This window comes from Oncorhynchus kisutch, linkage group LG22, assembly GCF_002021735.2.
Source record: "Oncorhynchus kisutch isolate 150728-3 linkage group LG22, Okis_V2, whole genome shotgun sequence".
NCBI classification, from domain to species: Eukaryota; Metazoa; Chordata; class Actinopteri; order Salmoniformes; family Salmonidae; genus Oncorhynchus; species Oncorhynchus kisutch.
Window position 1 is genome coordinate 24,412,389 of NC_034195.2, and position 22,960 is coordinate 24,435,348.

Here is a 22,960-nt window from a genome sequence, read left to right on the forward strand (position 1 = left end):
ATTTGGCAGGAGAAGTCCCAACCCCCTTCATTTTCAATGAGGGCATGCAGAGAAATGTGCAAGGGATTGTGGGAAGGTGAACGGCGAGATCCCTGCTAGCGGAGTTGTAGAAAAAGTTGAGCTCTGCTCTACTTTATGCAAATTGCAAGCGGAGCGAAGCGTTGTCAAGACGAGGTGCCACTTCTGGTCAAAACCCACTGTGAGGGGGTTAAGTACATGACTGTCTGTTTGGCTTAGGGCCATAGAAATATCACATCCCTGAGACTCTGGAATTCAGTCCCAGACAAAAGCGTGCAGTCTGTCAGTCTGTGGGGTGATGTTTATTTCTGTAGCTGGGAGTATAGGGCAGGAGGAAGAGAGGGGAGGTGGCTTTGGCTATAAACACGTATAACCTCTTTCAGACATACTCACACACACGCAAACCTAATCACTCTGAAACACAAACACCAATCCTAGCCATAAACACGAACCACTTATTTATTTCACAGGATAGCCAAGTTCACAGTGTCAGGAGAGTCTAGCACCTAGAACCATAGCCTCTGTCCTCTCCGCTGCTATTCTTCCAACTCTTTGTCATCGCATCACTCCCACATCAATCCCAACTCTCCATCCAAATGATAATTCTTCCTTGCTGGCAACTTACTCTCTTCCTTCATCACTATCTTCTCCATCTGTACTCCCTCCTCTCTCTATCAGGTCCACACCTCACACATCAGTCTCTTTACTGGGGTTCCTTTAGGGCTGGGCGATGTGGCAAAAATATTATATCATGGTAATTTTCACATTTTTGATGGTATTTTATGTTTGTTTTTTTAATAATAAAAGTTCTAAATTTGCTTTAAGAGTAGTGTGTGACCTTAGGGTGGGAAAAACATATTCTAAGTGATTTCAATGGGTCCTTCTCCATTCTGATTGTATAATACTCTTCAATCCAACTTCAACCTAAAATTATTTCCTGCATTTCCATCAATTTCTGCATTTCCTGCACTCATATGAGATCATTTCCACACTGCCACGATATGGGCAAAAATACTAGGCCTTATTTTTAACCAAATGTTGCAATTGCGATTTAGATCAAAACCCTTGGGTGAACTTTTGGAATCATGGAAATAGAATGTTTATTATAATTATATAGTTAGAATATAAATAATAGTGGGCTATTTGAATACAGTGTTGTTTGACATGACAACAAATGAAGATGTCATGGATGAATTATTGTGACAGGGTAGGAACCAAATGAATGTGCAGTGTTTCCTAGGAGACGCTATAATCTTTGACAACATTACATCTTTATTCAAATAGCCAACATATTCATGCTTTGTCTATACCTCTTTGATTTAGAAGATACTGCTGCACAAACAACATGCTGATTTAAGCCTACGTTTACTCGGACTCAGTACTTGTATTAGCTAGTTAGCTAGCGATTAGCATTAGTGGCTAACACGATGTAGCTTAACTTGCTAAGAAAAAGATGTAAGAAACACAAACTAATATTGTAATTATAGAACGCTTATGGATTTATATTGATCAAAGTGACAACTGCATCATTGTCATCAACATTCTTGCATGTGCTGCATTGACCATGCAGATTGTATGAAAGTGTCTCGTGGTCAAGCAACAACAAATGCGCTCCTTGAGTGACAGGAGCCGGGCTAGGTCTGTGTGGAAAGCGGCGTGGAGAGAGAGAGAGAGGGATGATTCAAGTAGCGGAGTAAACTATAAAAATGGACGTTACACACGGGGTATTACATTTAACAAACACAACATTAAAATACCGTTATAGAAGGTAAAGTAAAAACCCAAACCGGTCTGTGCATAAATACCGGTATATAGTAAAATACGGTATGCCGCCCAGCCCAAGGTTCCATTACAAAAAGTTTCACATTTTCCACTGAACACAAGGGATGTAGAGAAAACTAAGCCCATTCCAACCTCTGAAAGCAATGAATCCATTTACACAGGGTGATACTTTAATTTGTCAGAGGCAAAGTTAAATCTTTAACTATCAACTGAATAGATATAGTACACAAGCTGCAACTAATACACACTACACTACTCTACACTTCAACACAGTGTTTGATGAAGACACATAGGCTACAAGTATAACAAATAATGCATGAACAAGAATGAATGTGAAAACTGCACCACAGCACATGCACATGGTTATGCGTGATATAACATTTCCAAGGACTTAAATATGCACCATAAGTGGTTCTGAGAATCCATATACCATGGGGCAGTGAGTTTAAAATAAACATAAGATGAATGTCTGCATACATACAGTATATTTTTATCATTTTGGACCTCTCCACCTTTTTTGCCCTCCACCGGCCAACTTAAACAGAGCTTCCCCCAACCAATACAGTCCTTTTAGCCATCAATAACACATTTAAACAGTTTGTCTCAGGTCCTTCCAGAAGGAAAATTCATGACTCTATCAGGCTAAACACACAGTTTATATTGGGGGGACGCCAACAATGCAGACATACGAGAAAAGCAGCTCCACTCACCCCCAGGTTATTTTGAGGCGGTAATACAGTATATACTATGTACAGTGCATTTGGAAAGTATTCAGACCGCTTCACTTTTTCCACATTTGATTACATTACAGACTTATTCTAAAATGGATTAAATAAAAACATACTTGTCAATCTACACAAAATACCCCATAATGACAAAGAGAAAACAGGTTTTTAGAATATTTTGCACATTTATTACAAAGAAAAATCAGAAATACCTTATATATATATATATATAAGTATTCAGACCCTTTGCTATAAGACTCAAAATTGAGCTCAGGTGCATCCTGTTTCCATTGGTCATCCTTGAGATGTTTCTACAACTTGCTTGGAGTCCATTTGTGGTAAATTCAATTGATTGGACATGATTTGGAAAGGCACACACCTGTCTATATAAGGTCCCACAGTTGACAGTGCATGTCAGAGCAAAAACCAAGCCATGAGGTTGAAGGAATTGTCCGTAGAGCTCCGAGACAGGATTGTGTCGGGGCACAGATCTGGGGAAGGGTACCAAAAAATGTCTTCAGCATTGAAGGTCCCCAAGAACACGGTGGCCTTCATCATTTTTAAATGGAAGAAGTTTGGAATCACCAAGACTTTTCCAAGAGCTGGCCACCCGGCCAAACTGAGCAATCGGGGGAGAAGGGCCTTGGTCAGGGAGGTGACCAAGAACCCGATGGTCACTCAGAGAGCTCCAGAGTTCCAGAGTGCCAGACGGAATCCACTTCTCAGTGAAAGGCACATGACAGCTTGCTTGGAGTTTGCCAAAAGGCATCTACAGGACTCTGACCATGAGAAACAAGATTCTCTGGTCTGTTGAAACCAAGATTGAACTCTTTGTCCTGAATGCAAGCGTCACGTCTGGAGGAAACCTGGCACCATCCCTACGGTGAAGTATGGTGGTGGCAGCATCATGCTGTGGGGATATGTTTCAGCGGCAGGGACTGGGAGACCAGTCAGGATTGAGGGAAAGATGAATGGAGCAAAGTACAGAGAGATCCTTGATGAAAACCTGCTCCAGAGCGCTCAGGATCTCAGACTGGGGCAAAGGTTTTCCTTCCATCAGGACAATGACACTAAGCACACAGCCAAGACAATGCTGGAGTGGCTTTGCGACAAGCCTCTGAATGTTGTTGAGTGGCCCAGCCAGAGCCCGGACTTGAACCCGATTGGACATCTCTGGAGAGACCTGAAAATACCTGTGCAGCGACACTCCCCATCCAACCTGACAGAGCTTGAGAGGATCTGCAGAGAAGAATGTGAGGAACTCCCCAAATACAGGTGTGCCAAGCTTGTAGCGTCATACCCAAGAAGATTCAAGGCTGTAATCGCTGCCAAAGGTGCTTCAACAAAGTACTGAGTAAAGGGTCTGAATACTTATGTAAATGTGATATTTCTGTTTTTTAGTTTACAAATTTACAAAATAATCTAAAAACCTGTTTTTGCTTTGTCATTATGGGGTATTGTGTGTAGATTGATGAGTGAAAAAAATGATTTCATCCATTTTAGAATAAGGCTGTAAAGTAACAAAATGTTAAAAAAAAGTCAAGGGGTCTAAATACTTTCCGAATGCACTGTATACATACACACATACACTATATGGCCAAAAGTATGTGGACAGGTGTATGAAAACGAGCATACAGTCATGCAATCTCCATAGTTAAACATTGTCAGTGGCCCGTACTGAAGAGCTCAGTGACTTTCCGCGTGGCACCGTCAAGTCAGTTTGTCAATTTTTTTCCGTGATAGAGCTACACTGGTCAACTGTTATTGTGAAGTGGAAACGTCTAGGACCAAGAGGTAGGCCAAACATGCTCACAGAATGGGACTGCCGAGTGCTGAAAAACTGTCTGTCCTCTGTTGCAACACTCATTGCCGAGTTCCAAACTGCCTCTGGAAGCAACGTCAGCACAATAACTGTTCGTTGGGAGCTTCATGAAATTAGTTTCCGTGGCCGTGCAGCCGCACACAAGCCTAAGATCACCAATGCGCAATGCAAAGCGTCGGCTGGAGTGGTGTAAAGCTCACCACAATTGGAGCAGTGGAAGCGAGTTCTCTGGAGTGATAAATCACGCTACCTGCCCCAATGCATAGTGCCAACTGTAAAGTTTGGTGGAGGAGGAATAATGGTCTGGGGCTGTTTTTCATAGTTCGAGCCAGGCCCTTGGTTCCAGTAAAAGGGATCTTAACGCTACAGCATACAATTACATTCTAGACGATTCTGTGTTTGGGGAATGCCCTTTCCTGTTTCAGCATGACCATGCACCCGTTTACATACAGCATATTATCAGTGATTTGATGTGTGTGAACTGATCTCTGATTTACTGCTTCACACTAACCCTATTGGGTTGAGTGGAGCCAGACCATGTAGTTTAGAGAGAGAGGGGAAAGTGATGGGGAGGGGGGCAGATTGAGTGGAGTTGAGCGGAGGTGGTGTTGGAGTGATTTATGGCCTGTTGAGTGGTCACTGGTGTCCTGGAGAGAGAATTTGCACAGAGTGACACACAGGGAGGAGGGAGGCTGGAGGTAACATAGTGGTTTATCGGTTGGGTAAGGCTACATAGTTAACCTACCTAGTTAATCTACTTTATCATAGACATGATGGCCATAGACAGTGTCACACCCTGATCTGTTCCACCTGTCCTCTTTATTGTCTCCACCCCCTCCAGGTGTCGCTTATTTTCCCCAGAGTATTTATCCCTGTGTTTCCTGTCTCTCTGTGCCAGTTCATCTTGTATGTCCAAGCCTACCAGCGTTTTTTCCCGTTTTCCTGCTTTGCCTTTTCTCCTTTTTCTAGTCCTCCCTGTTTTGACCCTTGCCTGTTCTGGACTCTGTACCCGCCTGCCTGACCATTCTACCTGTCCTGACCTCCAGCCCGCCCGCCTGCCACTCTGTACCTCCTGGACTCTGATCTGGTTATGACCTTTTGCCTGTCCACGACCATTCTCTTTCCTATTCCCTTTGGATCTATTAAACATCTTAAACTCCAACCATCTGCCTCCTGTGTCTGCATTTGGGTCTCGCATAGTGTCATGATACAGAGGGGAGAGGATGGAGAAATAGAAAAGAGAAAGAAAAATAGCTACAATAATTTTTACAGTAAAATAGAGACAGACAGAGATGTGTGGTGCAACAAGTTTGGAGGGAGGTGGAGGCTGCCTGCTCAGAGGGAGGCAGTAGATGCCTGCAGGGTGGGACTGGTTTAGGGGATAACACACAGAGGATCAGTGTGTTTGTGAAGACGGGTGGGGGAGTGTGTGCGCGCGCGTGTGTGTGTGAGAGCTTGCTTTGGCAATGTTGACATATGTTTCCCATGCAGATAAAGCCCCTTGAATTTAATTGAATTGAGAGAGCGAGAGACAGAGAGAGAGAGAGAGAGAGAGAGACAGAGAGAGAGAGAGAGAGAGAGAGAGATGGGGTGGGGGTTAATACTGGGATTCAATTCATTGGAATCTGTTGATTCCTAAAGCCAAAACAATCCTGATCTTCCCCTTGAGACATTATTTGCTCATAAATGCCCAGAGCTACCGGACATCCATTTAGATACACTCCTGTCCATCTCAGTCGTTGAAAAATGCTTTAAATAAGTGCAGGTAAGTGAATACAATGCTTTGTATAAGCATTCCATATATTCTTCCACAGCACAGCTCAAATGTGCCTTTTTACCTTGGCTCTGGTTGTTATGTACTGTATGTGTTTATAGTCAAGACTACCCAGACTCTGTGATAATAAAGTATGTGTTATGTACAGTATGTTTTTATAGTCAAGACTACCCAGACTCTGTGATTAATAAAGTATGTGTTATGTACTGTATGTGTTTATAGTCAAGACTACCCAGACTTTGTGATAATAAAGTATGTGTTATGTACAGTATGTGTTTATAGTCAAGACTACCCAGACTCTGTGATTAATAAAGTATGTGTTATGTACGGTATGTGTTTATAGTCAAGACTACCCAGACTCTGTGATTAATAAAGTATGTGTTATGTACAGTATGTGTTCATAGTCAAGACTACCCAGACTCTGTGATTAATAAAGTATGTGTTATGTGCAGTATGTGTTTATAGTCAAAAGCTACACAAGACCACTACAAATAAGAAGCACAAATGAATGTGCTCATGAACAAACAACATGGGCACATTCTCTGCACACAAAGCCCTATACGATTAACAAGCTCAAACACACAGAAAATAAGGCAAAGCTGAGACAGTGAGGTCTGAACATGTCTGTCTCTAGTGCTTGAATGTATACACTGAGAGGTGCTGAGAGACATGCAGACTTAATGAGATACAGTACATTGACTCACACTTTAGGCAGTATGTCTGAGAGGAGAGGGAGGTGTGGACTAGCCAAAACACGGCCAGAGTAGTCATAATGGAGCCTTCAGACCAGAGAATGTAGTAACACACTTTCACACGCCATGTGTCTGTTAAGGCTATACTGTGTAAGTCCCTCCCCAATCAACCGCTCCCAAAGTGAGAGCAGGAAGTAGAAGACAGACGTGTCACCCTGTGTGATATCCTGCTTCCAACGATGCAGTTCTCTACAAAGTAAGACAGAAGAGACAGACTCGAAGCAGATGTCATATGCTCCAGCAATGGGGAAGTGATCATTTATATATTCGTCCAATTACAGCGACCCAGGAGTGTGGGGTGCACCCCTCATCGATCTATCTCAGACACATTAAAAGTGTGTGTGCGTGTGTGTGTATACCATTGCCCGATGTTTAGACGCTGTCAGACATGCACTGAGGTCAACAAAGCGGCATCTTTACGGCTGGGGAAAGCTGTATTTCTATCTAGGTAAACAAATGATCAGGAATAAATTAGAAATGAAAACACAAAACACACACGCAGGGTAAGATGTGGATTCTGGTGAAGTTAGTTTTTTCTGTCGGATACATGCCCAGTCCCACGTTCACTGCATTTCTTTAGAGGCTATTTCTAGCAAGCCTCAAACAGGGGCTTCATTTACGAGAGGGCCAAGCCCAGACCTTCCCGTGCTGCACTTGGGCGAGGCGGGGGAGCCTCTCGGCTCTCAGATTGGAGTCGGCTCAGTGTGCTCAGCCCAGACGCAGCAGTGTCTAAAGGCAGAACAAACTCTCCTCCAGTCATTGCACTGCTGAAATGACTTCCACATCTGTAAGAAACTGCATGGCTTTGTAAAAGCACGACGACTTGGAGAGGGAAAAATTTAGACGGGAGCGCAGAAACGATCTAACCACAAACTTCCTCTTCAGAAATAAATGTCAACCCCCACATCCCCCACACCCCAGTGACTGACACACGATCATGTGTGCGCAGGCACGCACAAAAGCACACACACACACACACACCAAATAGGTACATTGTGAATAAAAGTGGCAAAGAACTTGAATTGATGAAACACCCAAGTCTAAACAGGGCAGTTATTGGGTGTGCAATAACTGGGACTGGGTCCAAAGATGCCAACATGGCAGAGTCTAACTGACCCAGCTGAACCAGACACACCTAAACCATGAGGACAAAGATGGGAACACAAATATAAAACCACTGGTTGAGACTACAGACTCTGGCAAGAGAGGTCCATTGTCCACAGATCCACAAAGGAAATGAAACCATCACGGCCATGATTTGTGAGCAGCACCAACTGTGGTCCACGTACCTCCATAAAGATGGCCGAAAAAGACTGAGAGAAGAGTACCCTTGACCTCTAACACAAGAGAGATCCTATGCTGGACCAGGATCTTTGGCTTAACAGAAATGCCATACACACAGCCACAGGGAGGGATTTGTTGTATTTTGTATTTGTTTAACCTTTATGCAACCAGGCAAGTCAGTTAAGAACAAATTATTATTTGCAATGACGGCCTACACCGGCCAAACCCGCACGACGCTGGGCCAATTGTGTGCCGCCCTATGGGACTCCCAATCACAGCCAGTTGTGATACAGCCTAGATGACACAGTAAACTACTGTAAAGTCTCAAAGTTAAGTATGGATTTGACCAACATTCTGCTGTGGTCTAAGCAACAGTATTATATTAGAAAAGCACACAAGGAGTGGTGCTGTATACTGTCCTGTGGTCAGTGTGGTGTCCCTGCCCTGGCCAGCCCTGGGAGACACTGACCCCCTCCCAGGTCAGCTCCACTCCACTGGGGCACTCCTCCCCTCCCTCCCCTCTACAGCCCAACTCCAACTGGCCTGAGGCTGAGCTGTCCTCCCATCCCATCCATCCCAGCCACCCTCAGTCTCTCTGTGAGTCTCTGAGCTTATAAGAGCAGTTGCACAACACTCATGATCTTAAGGAACTCCTTTGATTTGAATGTAGGGACTGGAGCTCAATCACTCAACATCACACAGCAGGACAGTATGACAGGGGGGCATCCATATTTCTGAGGCCTTGTTTTGCACTTGACAATAGCAATCATGTTGGGGTACAACAGGACACTAGTGTACTCGGATGAGAGTGGAGGCTAGCCGGTCTCTTTCAGGCTGTGCACACGGTTGTTTTCAGAGCCTTGGCACAGGGCCTGGCAACAAGCATGACGCAGCCGAGCCACTGGCACAGGGCCTGGCAACAAGCATGATGCAGCCGAGCCACTGTCACAGGGCTCCTCATTTAGACACGTGCCAAAGGCTCGTCAGCAGATCTGGGTGCTCTCAGAGTAAAATAAAAGCACTTCAGAGAGAAGGAGAGCAGGGCTGCAGTCCCAGCCACAGGGGGCAGAGAGGGCAGTGAGCCCGCACACAGAGGACCATTGTCCTCACACACCTCGTGGGTGCTAGTTTGTGTGAATGTGAGTGTGAGTGTGTGTGTGTGTGTGTGTGTGTGTGTGTGTGTGTGTGTGTGTGTGTGTGTGTGTGTGTGTGTGTGTGTGTGTGTGTGTGTGTGTGTGTGTGTGTGTGTGAGGGAATGCACGTCTGAATGCTAGGAAACAACTGCTATAACAGTACTAATTATGTTATTGAGTGTCTGGGACGTGTGTGGATGTGTGAGTGTATTATTCACACAGTGACCATCAGCATGTGGGGATGACAGATCCCACTCAGGGCCTGAGCTCCCTCTCCTTCTCTCTGACTCTCTTTCTCCTTCTCTCTCTCTCTGACTCTCTCTCTCTGACTCTCTCTCTCTGACTCTCTCTCTCTGACTCTCTCTCTCTGACTCCCTCTCTCTGACTCTCTGACTCCCTCTCTCTGATTCTCTCTCTGACTCCCTCTCTCTGACTCTCTCTCTCTCTCTCTGACTCGCTCTCTCCTTCTCTCTTTCTCTGTGTCTCCAGGGTAAGTATGATGTGGTTCCCCCCTGTAATGTGTGTGTATTTCCAGGCAGTCACCATGCTGTGTCATCATGACTGTTCTGAAGTCATGCCTAAAAACATGTAAAGTTGACTTCGAGTTGTTTTGTTTTGGATTTAAGCCAACCCTATCCCCTTTCCTAACCTTACAGTAACTTATTTTGCTAACCTGCTACGTTAATTCTCCTGACCTGCTACATTAATTATCCTAACCTGCTGTGTAAGTTCTGACATAAGCTGTATATTATCTAGTGGAAAACCCTGTTCTGAATCCACCCTCCCGACTCGACACCCTCTGACCCCCATCCTCCCCCATCTGACCCCATCCTCCCATAAGCCTCCATCACAACCCCACAATGGGCGGCAGCGTAGCCTAGTGGTTAGAGTGTTGAACTAGTAACCAAAAGGTTGCAAGATCGAATCCCCGAGCTGACAAGGTACAAATCTGTCGTTCTGCCCCTGAACAAGGCAGTTAACCCACTGTTCCTAGGCCGTCATTGAAAATAAGAATGTGTTCTTAACTGACTTGCCTAGTTAAATAAAGGTAAAATATATATATATATTTTAAATGCTGTGCTCTGGGCAGGGCTACATCTAGGTTGGGAGTCTTCAGGTTCCGGTTCAAAGTCACAAACACACAGAGACAGATGCCCATGTTCCCCTCTCCTCCCCTCTCCCCTCCAGGTCTGTGAAACCATGCCAGCTGCCTACCCCGCACCACTCTCTCCCCTTTCCCCTCACCTTGCCCTCTGGATGGGCTGTGACAGCTGCCTCTGTGCCCCCCTGGTGACTCAGCAACCCCCACTGGGCAGGTCAGCAACCGGCAGGAAGTGACAAACACACTGGTGCCCAGTTCTACCACCACGTCCTCACCAACAGCCCATTCATACTGTACACTCCCACCCACCCAACCTTAACGAGCAAAACAGGAACATAGTCACAAACCACCATATGGGCTTAAACAAACTGGTCTTAAATAGGAACCAGTGCCCACACACTAAAGTCTGTAATGGTAACTACAGGGTAGAATACCCACACACTAAAGTCTGTAATAGTAACTACAGGGTAGAATGCCCACACACTAAAGTCTGTAATGGTAACTACAGGGTAGAATACCCACACACTAAAGTATGTAATGGTAACTACAGGGTAGGATACCCACACACTACAGTCTGTAATGGTAACTACAGGGTAGAATACCCACACACTACAGTCTGTAATGGTAACTACAGGGTAGAATACCAACACACTACAGTCTGTAATGGTAACTACAGGGTAGTATACCCACACACTACAGTCTGTAATGGTAACTACAGGGAAGGATACCCACACACTACAGTCTGTAATGGTAATTACAGGGTAGAATACCCACACACTACAGTCTGTAATGGTAACTACAGGGAAGGATACCCACACACTACAGTCTGTAATGGTAACTACAGGGTAGAATACCCACACACTACAGTCTGTAATGGTAACTACAGGGAAGGATACCCACACACTACAGTCTGTAATGGTAACTACAGGGTAGAATACCCACACACTACAGTCTGTAATGGTAACTACAGGGTAGGATACCCACACACTACAGTCTGTAATGGTAACTACAGGGTAGAATGCCCACACACTACAGTCTGTAATGGTAACTACAGGGTAGAATACCAACACACTACAGTCTGTAATGGTAACTACAGGGTAGAATACCAACACACTACAGTCTGTAATGCAATACTACACAGTGTGAGTGACTTCCCCTTTGCCCCTAAGATGACTTAGATGTGGATATGTGAATGTGTACTGTGTGGGTGTTTTTGTAATGGTGTGTGTGTGGATGTGTAGTTTTTGTGTGTGAGTAAGGCCTCCCACGCCAAGGGCCAGTCAGCCTGGCCCTCTACAGCAGGGACCCAGAGGGGCCGGCCGGGGGCTCCAGCCATGGGAGGGAGGGACCCTATCAGACTGTACTGATGGACATTCATTGTCTACAGCAACAACCACAGCTGCTTCTCCACCTGGCTACCCAACCCCCAGCCTCCATCTCCCCCTCCCTCTATCCCAGTATCTCTATCTGTTCCCTCCCCTCTGCTCTGCTAGATATGGAGAAGCAGGAAGTCCCTGGGAGTTGAGTCAGCAACGGGAGTAGTGTGTGCAATCCTAATCAGGGCTGAGTTGTTTTTTGTCAGATACAGTGTCAGTCTATCCATATCTTTGAGCACACACACATCCTTCATCGTTGAGATCAAACCCACCCACCCACCCGAACACCCACCCACACACACACACACACACACACACACACACACAGGTGTGACCAGGTGCAGTTGAGATGCATACAAAGCAAGAAGAGATAGAGCACGCTTCTCTCTGTAATCAGAGCGGATGAAGTTGAACGTTTACACTATTGTCTCGGGCACATTTACCAATCCACACCCACACATCAATACTCAGACAAACACCCTCACACACAACTCTCCGTTACTCCACCCACACCACCTGCCAGAGAAACAAAGAAACAGAGGTATTAGCCTTGTTTTGTCCCTTGCGCTCACCCGTTCTCCCCGCCCCTCCAAGCCCTATAATTACCCCTCACCACTGAGTCACGACAGGGCGGTTATAGCCCTTTTACTGACTCCCCCCCGCCCAAACCCAGTTATAGTCCCCTAACTGACCCCCTCCCACCCAAACCCAGTTATAGCCCTTTTACTGACCACCTCCCACCCAAACCCAGTTATAGTCCCCTAACTGACCCCCTCCCACCCAAACCCAGTTATCGACCTTTTACTGACTCCCTCCCACCCAAACCCAGTTATAGCCCTTTTACTGACTCCCTCCCGCCCAAACCCAGTTATAGCCCCCTAACTGACGCCCTCCCACCCAAACCCAGTTATAGTCCCCTAACTGACCCCCTCCCACCCAAACCCAGTTATAGCCCCCTAACTGACCCCCTCCCACCCAAACCCAGTTATAGCCCCCTAACTGACCCCCTCCCACCCAAACCCAGTTATAGCCCCCTAACTGACCCCCTCCCACCCAAACCCAGTTATAGTCCCCTAACTGACCCCCTCCCACCCAAACCCAGTTATAGCCCCCTAACTGACTCCCTCCCACCCAAACCCAGTTATAGCCCCCTAACTGACCCCGTCCCACCCAAACCCAGTTATAGCCCCCTAACTGACCCCCTCCCACCCAAACCTAGTTATAGCCCCCTAACTGACCCCCTCCCACCCAAACCCAGTTATAGCCCCCTAACTGACCCCCTCCAACCCAAACCCAGTTATAGCCCTTTTACTGACCACCTCCCGCCCAAACCCAGTTATAGCCCCCTAACTGACCCCCTCCCACCCAAACCCAGTTATAGTCCCCTAACTGACCCCCTCCCACCCAAACCCAGTTATAGCCCCCTAACTGACTCCCTCCCACTCAAACCCAGTTATAGCCCCCTAACTGACCCCCTCCCACCCAAACCCAGTTATAGCCCCCTAACTGACCCCCTCCCACCCAAACCCAGTTATAGTCCCCTAACTGACCCCCTCCCACCCAAACCCAGTTATAGCCCCCTAACTGACTCCCTCCCACTCAAACCCAGTTATAGCCCCCTAACTGACCCACTTCCACCCAAACCCAGTTATAGCCCCCTAACTGACCCCCTCCCACCCAAACCCAGTTATAGCCCCCTAACTGACCCACTTCCACCCAAATCCAGTTATAGCCCTCTAACTGCCCTGCATTCACCTGACACCATGCCAGGGCAGAACTCACAAACATCCATACATACAATCACAGACAGCCTAGCAGATAGCCTAGCAGACAGTCTGGCAGACAGCCTGGCAGACAGACAGCTTGGCAGACAGCCTGACAGACAGACTATTCCATGGATATATGTTCCTAATCAGAGGATAACTGCGCCTGCTAAGCCTGATTCTGTAATGCAGTAACACTGACTCAAATTCAGTGAGGCCTCCTCTACGTCATTTCCCAATTCAAGTCATCAAAATGGATTGTTTCTATCAATCCAGCCGGTGATACAGCTTTACTGTGTCCTTTATATTATTTATAAGTGTACAACCCCAAAAGCTATCCAATTTAATAGAAGCCTTATTATCTGGGTGGTAAGGAAAACGTAGACTTTGTCACTTTGTCAGCCAGATTATGAGTCAGTTTGGTTATGATTCCACTTTTTTCTCCCATTTATACTTTTACTGGGAATAAGGTACAGGGTAGTTGGGGACACAGAGTACACTATGTAAAATCATTTCTCGCACGAACACCATACACATGATATCCATTTCTCAGTTTTTACAGATGGCTGTTTAACTTAAGTAAATATCATGCAAAGGCAAATTCAGAATTTGGATAATGTTTCTAACCACAGGAGAATGGGAGAGAGACTGCAGGGACAGGCTACAGAGGAGAATTGGCTGAGTCTACAAAACCCCAGAGGATTCTGAGAATTCACATCAGATAGTCACAGACACTAATATAAACATCACTCTTAGATATGGAATTGTTATTATCTAAAAGTAGTCAATTAACTCCATTTTTAACGAAAAAGGAACAAATGAACAAAATAAGGGTTGAAAATACAATAGAAGAATATTAGCATTTCAAAAGAACGTGTTGGCGGGCTCAGTTTTCATGGAAAGAGGTAACGACAGTCAAAATAAAGAGTCAGCAGGCTTGCCAAGATCTTTGGGGACTTGATTTCTCAGGCACTCTAGAAATACTTGGACCCAAGTCCAGCTTCACGCCTGCCATTTTCCCTCTCTGTACAATACTATCAGGGGGATATAGGAACTGGACAGGGAATACTGGGTTGTAGGGCGCCGCTTGGCCCCTCCCCAGACTCACCCATTACAGTGTTAGGTTGGAAGCAGAGGGGCGAGACACGACCCTACGGGCCAAATGACCACACAGGTCTCCCTCTGCAGCCAGAAGAGAACATAGTTCCTGGAATAGTGACCAGGAATGCTGTCGGCAAATACACGCTGTATTTCTCACCTGTGTCCTGAGGCTTCTGGAGAAATAAATCCCAAAGCAGGATGCTTCCCTCTCCTCCCTCCCAGACAACAACGCGGTCTGATTGCTCCCACTCAGGGGGATGGAAGGAGGGTGGGAGGTTCAGACTTGCATCAGTACAGACACTGAAGTCTTTCACTTACTCATCTGGGCGATCCATCTATGACATTTACGCAGGAACAATTTAGTATAATGAATATTTAATTCACTCATGAAATTTTGATTAAGTGACCTGCTCAGATGCAACATCACCATCCAGTTAGGTCCCCGTGGTCCAAACTCCCAGGAATCAGAATCAGTTGAGGAATTCCACAGTATCATGGAATGTTCATTATTCTGGAGGGCAAGGCGATTGGAAAACAAAGGAAAGAACATCTTTAAATTGGCAGGAGGAGAGCGAGAAGGTGAGTGGTCAACTGAAACACTTTTGGTGGAAAAGTGTGATGTCTATATAAAGACAACAAAAGAAATGAAGAACTCGTGTAACTCTTGCTATTAACCTCAGACTGAGCAATAGATGTTTTCAACCTGGACTCAGGGGTAGACATAGCAAAAGTAAATCCGGGACACTCCATTTAGTTTGATATGTTATGTTTCGTACGGTATGTATTAATTTCTGGATGTCCATCATCCATTTCGTATGATATCACAAATTACAATTCATATGATATGTTATGAATTCAAATTTGTTGTGGCTAATGTTATCTAGCTAGGTGGCTAAGTGACTAACGCGAATGTCCAGTTATAAGTCAACATGCTCTCACGTCTCATTGTGAAATGAACAATGCTCCTGTAGGTAGTAGAACAGTTAAGTAATAACAGCTAAATGTTCTATTTTTTTGTACGTCTTCGAAAGTAGAAATGAAAATGGCCAACCAGAGCTCACCTGTTTCATTTGACTGTAAGATTACATTTTTCATTCAGGAAGCCATGAAACCTTCCATTTCTTTGTACACCACAATAAAGCCTGCGAGTGGTCATTGATCTGGGCCTTGGGATAGAGGAAGAGGAAATTTGAGCTGTGGAGCTATAACGAGAACCCTATGGGAAGACTAGAGGAAGGAGTATGATTGACTTGTGCTGGGAAAAACAAAGCTTCTCTTTCCCCGGCACAGACAGTTCTTTCCCAACAGACAGTCAAAACAGGAACATTTTGGTAAAAATCTAATTCAAGAAAAGGACATGGCATAGCCAAGAATACAAAGAACCCCTCTTTTTAACAAACATCAAACAATTCACATCAGATCAGAGGAACACGAGGAGGGCTCAGTGCACAATGGGCATGACAGAGCAGCAGGAATCAATTAGTGGGCACACTTTGATGATGTCATTGACAAGTAATCTGCTAGTGGAGTGGCTTCTGTTTGAGGGAGACGGAAACAAGAGCCCCCACCACAGAACGAGCCGGCCCACTGTGCTCCTCGCAGAGAAGCTAGTCCATCATCCTCCCTCCACCCTGGCCTTCGCCCAGTCGCCCCTCTCCTCATCAGTGTCAGGAGTGAGTGCTGATGCCTCCCTACCCCCTCCCCCATCCTACACTCATTACTACCAGGTCCATTTCAGCCAGACTTAAGTACAAACTCCATTAAATATGTATGGACTAACTATAGTAGCTTTATGACATTAAGGACGTAAACTTTAAACTTAGCAACCGACCAATTGGTATTTGTGTGGCTTCCTGAGATAATTTCGTAGCCCTTCCCAAACACCACACCCTGCATAATGTTGGGGCTGAAGATGAGAGAGATTAATTTGCTCAACATTTTGTTTCCTTCAATAACCACCACCATCAGCAGAAGCAGCAGCAAGCGGAGCTGCTAAATGAAAGCTGTTCCCCCTCTCTGGCTCTGTAACAAGGTTAACTGTCAAGCTGTTCCCCCTCTCTGGCTCTGTAACAAGGTTAACTGTCAAGCTGTTCCCCCTCTCTGGCTCAGTAACAAGGTTAACTGTCAAGCTGTTCCCCCTCTCTGGCTCAGTAACAAGGTTAACTGTCAAGCTGTTCCCCCTCTCTGGCTCTGTAACAAGGTTAACTGTCAAGCTGTTCCCCCTCTCTGGCTCTGTAACAAGGTTAACTGTCAAGCTGTTCCCCCTCTCTGGCTCAGTAACAAGGTCAACTGTCAAACTGTTCCCCCTCTCTGGCTCAGTAACAAGGTTAACTGTCAAGCTGTTCCCCCTCTCTGGCTCTGTAACAAGGTTAACTGTCAAGCTGTTCCCCCTCTCTGGCTCTGTAACAAGGTTAACTGTCAAGCTGTTCCCCCTCTCTGGCTCTGTAACAAGGTTAACTGTCAAACTGTTCCCCCTCTCTGGCTCTGTAACAAGGCTAACTGTCAAGCTGTTCCCCCTCTCTGGCTCTGTAACAAGGTTAACTGTCAAGCTGTTCCCCCTCTCTGGCTCTGTAACAAGGTTAACTGTCAAGCTGTTCCCCCTCTCTGGCTCTGTAACAAGGTTAACTGTCAAGCTGTTCCCCCTCTCTGGCTCAGTAACAAGGTTAACTGTCAAGCTGTTCCCCCTCTCTGGCTCTGTAACAAGGTTAACTGTCAAGCTGTTCCCCCTCTCTGGCTCAGTAACAAGGTTAACTCTCAAGCTGTTCACCCTCTCTGGCTCTGTAACAAGCGTAACTGTCAAGCTGTTCCCCCTCTCTGGCTCTGTAACAAGGTTAACTGTCAAGCTGTTCCCCCTCTCTGGCTCAGTAACAAGGTTAACTGTCAAGCTGTTCCCCAACTCTGGCTCTGTAACAAGCTTAACTGTCAAGCTGTTCCCCCTCTCTGGCTCTGTAACAAGGTTAACTGTCAAGCTGTTCCCCCTCTCTGGCTCTGTAACAAGGTTAACTGTCAAGCTGTTCCCCCTCTCTGGCTCTGTAACAAGCTTAACTGTCAAGCTGTTCCCCCTCTCTGGCTCTGTAACAAGGTTAACTGTCAAGCTGTTCCCCCTCTCTGGCTCTGTAACAAGCTTAACTGTCAAGCTGTCCCCCCTCTCTGGCTCAGTAACAAGGTTAACTGTCAAGCTGTTCCCCCTCTCTGGCTCTGTAACAAGCTTAACTGTCAAGCTGTTCCCCCTCTCTGGCTCTGTAACAAGGTTAACTGTCAAGCTGTTCCCCTCTCTGGCTCTGTAACAAGGTTAACTGTCAAGCTGTTCCCCCTCTCTGGCTCTGTAACAAGGTCAACTGTCAAACTGTTCTCCCTCTCTGGCTCAGTAACAAGGTTAATTGTCAAACTGGCGCCAGGCAGCTCAAAAACATGTTTTGTGGCACATGACCCGTCATGAATATGGAGATTGGCTCCGTAAGTGCACTGCTAGGCAGACAAACACGTACATAAAAACACAGTCACAAACCCACACACAATCCCGCGCACACACACACACCCACTCACACACTGGCTGGTCTTGGGAACAAGCAAAGAAGCTTTAACACAAAACTATTAAAACTCCAATTCCTGTGGTGACGCCTCAGACTGCAGTCCCTTTCATAATGGAGTCATTTACTCTGAATCTTCCCTGTGCTATCTGCCCCCGAGCGAAAATTCTTACATCCAGAGACAGGCCAAAGATTTATAGAGTCTGCTGCCTCTGAGGCCCGCTCTCTGTCTCTCTCTGTTCTAGCCCTATGACAGACACCAACACACCTACACAGTCTCACTATGGCTTACTGCTGTAATACCAAGACTCAAAGGTTTAGGAGTCATTCTGCCACTTTCTTCATGTATTTGTGCTCTTAACACAGAGTGGAAGCACACTGTGGATGGTCTACACCAGCAGCAAGAAGCCAATCAGTTAACAAGCCTCCAAACCCAACCTTGTGGCATGGCCATGCAGACGGAACCCAATTTGTGCTTTGTATAAAGGGAAACCACACACAAGTGCTACTGATGAACAGAGTAGAGAGGGATATTTGGACAAGATGCCAAACATAATATCTCTTAAACTCTTAAAGCTGAACCACGCTCCAAAACCCTAAGTGTCTCACATTTCAAAAATATTGAGTTGAGGAGACAGAGTTCATATTTAAGAGTCTATCTTCCCTTCTCTTGTTACAGTAAAAATCCTATTTTATCAAATGGGCATGACTTCAGTCCAGGTAGTCTGTGTAGAGGTTCTTGACCTAGCCTAAAGACATGCTCTACAATCCCATGGTGAGTCATCAGTATCAATGCAGTTCCATAACAACAAAGTGTCAATCAGTGGTGTAAAGCACTTACGTAAAAATAATTCAGAGTACTACTTAAGTCGTTTCTTGGGGCATCTGTACTTTACTATATATATTTTGATTACTTTTACTTACTACATTCTTAACTTTTTACTCCTTACATTTTGAATGCTTAGTAGAACAGGAAAATGGTCCAATTCACGCACTTATCAAGAGAACATCCCTGGTTATCTCTACTGCCTCTGATCTGGCGGACTCACTAAACACAAATGCTTCGTTTATAAATTATGTCAGTGTTGGATTGTGCTCCTGACTATCCGTAAATTTAAAAAACTAGAAAATTGTGCCGTCGGGTTTGCCTAATATAAGGAATTTGAGATGAAATATACTTTTACTTTTGATACTTAAGTATATTTAAAATCAAATACTTCTGGACTTGTATTCAAGTAGTATTTTACTGGGTGACTTTCACTTTTACTTGAGTCATTTTCTGTTAAGGTATCTTTACTTTTACTCAAGTATGACATTTGGGTACTTTTCCCACCACTGGCATCAATGGAGGATCCTCATCAGAGACCCCTTATCTCTCTGAACTCATGTCTGAGGTAAGCTAACTTCACTTGGAACAGATTAATAATTGATTACGACACACTGAATCATCCCCCTTCTCCGGTCTGCTACTGTAGAAATTCAAACACCCTGCACTTCTGCTGCCTGTCACAGTATGAGGACCTGAGTTAAGGACTCTATACTTGATGCTTCTGTGGCAGTTATACAACTTCCTGTTCTGCTCTGTGAATTTTGAACAGTATGCTGCTGTGTATTCATTTCTGTCTCTGATGATTTTCTGAAGGCACTGTTAGCTATCCTTTGGCACTCCAATTTAATCAACTTAATATTGGACAAGGGAGTTAGGGTCCATGACCATTAGGGCAGTGTGGATGATCCACTGGACTGACCAGGGTTCTGGTACGAAACAGTTGGCTACTGGGAGCCCCTGGCTGGGACAGGGTTAGCGGCTCCTCCCCAAGCCCTACTAGCTACTGCTAAAATTAACCTCCCACACAGCTGGTTCCCATTAGCCTGTAGTGACACTCAGAGCCTGTACTTAAGCTCTACTGGGGGGTGGGGGGGGCCTGCTGGCACCGTCTGTTTTCAATGGTTTATACACCTGCGCACGAGAGAGAAATGTGAGAGAGAGACCAAGAGTGAGAGACCTGAACAGCGAGTGAGAGAAACACCACAAAAGAGATATAGAAAGACCTAAAGACAGACCAAAAAAGAGAGAGACCAGAAGAGATAAAGAGAGAGCGATAGAGAGACCTAAAGATACCAAGAGAGCGAGAGAGAGAGAAAGAGACAGAGACAGCGACGGAGAGAGAGAGAGAGAGAGAGAGAGAGAGAGAGAGAGAGAGAGAGAGAGAGAGAGAGAGAGCTATAGTGTGAGCGAGGGCAGAAGAGAGAGAAAGAGAGGGAAAAAGAGGGAAAGAGAGAGAGAGAGTCCCTGGGCTCACACTGTGCTGTGGTTGGTTCTGACTCCATCAATCAGAAACACCAAGACCCATAAAATCACTCACTTTTCATGGAAAGAATATTATAACTGCTCCCTATTCATCTGTTACTCTGGGTTGGCGCTGGGTGGTGGTGAGGGGAGAGCTGCATGCTATATGCTCTTTATGGACCTCACACTTCAACTGGGCATAGGGGGAACATGCCATACATACAGAGACATGGCTGATGTATCTATAGGCCACACCTGGACAGTTCCCCCATGAAAACAGCTAGGCCAGGATCTTTGACAAATCATACAGTGCATGTTCCACTGGCTAAAGGACTTCATGAAATGCTTCAATATTTCACCTCCACACTTTGCTCTTTTATTTCAGACTTTTAAAAATCTATTGAATGAATACAGCAGCAGACACAAACCGGTTAAACCCGGGTTATTTCAGTTAAACCAGTCATCACGTTTCCTCTTCTGACACCACTGACGCCACACGCTTTCACTTTTCACTGCAGACATTCTGTCTATTAACGTCTCCTAGCCAGGCAGTGTGATATGTGTTTGTGTAGAAGGTTAACAATCACACTAATTAAGAGCAGAGGTTGCAGCGTACGCAACATCTCTCCCAGCCTGACACCACTAGTCTGCAGGGAGGTAGAGTAGATAGGGGTAAAGTGAGAGGGAGCGAGGGAACGAGGGAGGCAGCAAGGGGGAGGGAGGGATGGGGAGCCCAGAGAAAAATCATACGTTCTCCAAGTAGGTTCCACCTTAGTTCCTAAAGAGAAGTACTTATGACAAGGAGCAGAGCAGTAGCACCCATCTTGGGATTTATACCCTGTGTGTGTGTGTGTGCGCGCGCATGTTCAAAAGTGCATGTGTTTGTGTAGGGTGACAGTGCTAGGAGCGTGGCTGTGACTAGGAGCTCCTTGGGGCTTATTTTGGAATAGGAGGGACTGAGGGCCCAGGGCTCATTAAAACTGCATGTTCTCTAAGCCTGCTAGAGGGGATAGGGGATAGGGTTACTACAAGGCCCCTGCCCCAGACACTCAGCGCCTCATCTGTAAAGTGCTCGGCACGCCTGACAACTCCCAGTCACGCCTTTTTAAATAATTAATGGGCAAAGATTAGTCCGTCAGCCTTGAGCCGAAAGGTCCATCGATTTCTCATGGATGCATTTTTAATGAGCACATTTCAGGGGCCTCTGGCACACCTTACATACGGCAACAGCCACGAGCACTCCAGGGGAGCAAATGAATACACAAACAAAACAATTACAAAAAATACAATCCTTCTAAACACTGCATCTTCATTGGTGTGGAAACAAAAGGTGTCAAGTTTTAAGATTCCTTATCTAATCTGTTAAACAAATATAACGTTTTGGGTCATCTTTATACAATGACTAGTAAAATCTTCAGGGCTAAAATATGTGTTTCCCATTGTTTTATTGAGCGCTCCATGGAAATAGAAGGGATGCAATCAGTCAGTGGTGTTTATTGGTTCAGATAATCATTTTATCACCTACTTTATTCAGTACGGCTCATCCTGGACCAGGCCCAAATCCCCGACACTCAAAGAAGGAAGAGGCGTCGTTATAGAGGATACCAGTGTGCGGGATACCAGACGAGTCCACGTCGGTGAGTGGATAAACCGCCTCTAACCTCCGCTCTTTTGGTGAACATGCAATCACTGGAGAATAAACTTGACGAGCACCATTCGATCTATCCTATCAACGTGATCTGAACAACTGTAATATCCTATGTTCCTCAGAGTCGTGGCCGGACATGGAAAACATTCAGTACCAGTCAAAAGTTTGGACACACCTACACATTCAAGGATTTTTTTACATTTTTACTATTTTCTACAATGTTGAATAATAGTGAAGACATCAAAACTATGAAACAACAAATTTGTAATCATGTAGTAACCAAAAAAGTGTTAAACAAATCCAAATATATTTTATATTTGAGATTCTTCAAAGTAGCCTTGATGTCAGCTTTGCATGCTCTTGGCATTCTCTTAACCATCTTCATGAGGTAGTCACCTGAAATGCATTTCAATTAACAGGTGTGCCTTATAAAAAGTTAATTTGTGGAATTTCTTTCCTTCTGAATGCGTTTGAGCCAATCAGTTGTGTTGTGACAAGGTAGGGGTGGTATACAGAAGATAGCCCTATTTGGTAAAAGACCAATTCCATATTATGGCAAGAACAGCTCAAATAACCAAAGAGAAACGACAGTCCATCATTACTTTAAGACATGAAGGTCAGTCAATGTGGAAAATGTGAAGAACTTTGAAAGTTTCTTCAAGTGCAGTCACAAAAACCATCAAGCGCTATGATGAAACTGGCTCTCATGAGGACTGCCACAGGAAAGGAAGACCCAGATATACCTCTGCTGCAGAGGATAAGTTCATTAGAGTTAACTGCACCTCAGATTGCAGCCCAAATAAATGCTTCATAGAGTTCAAGTAACAGATACATCTCAACATCAACTGTTCAGAGGAGAC

General features: G+C 45.3%; 1 protein-coding gene across 4 annotated transcripts in view; it reads right to left on the bottom strand.

Moving 5' to 3' along the window:
* Positions 1 to 22,960, bottom strand: part of LOC109867220 (core-binding factor subunit beta) — a 39,966-nt gene that overhangs the window by 10,190 nt on the left and 6,816 nt on the right. The gene's annotated exons all lie outside the window — the stretch shown is intronic.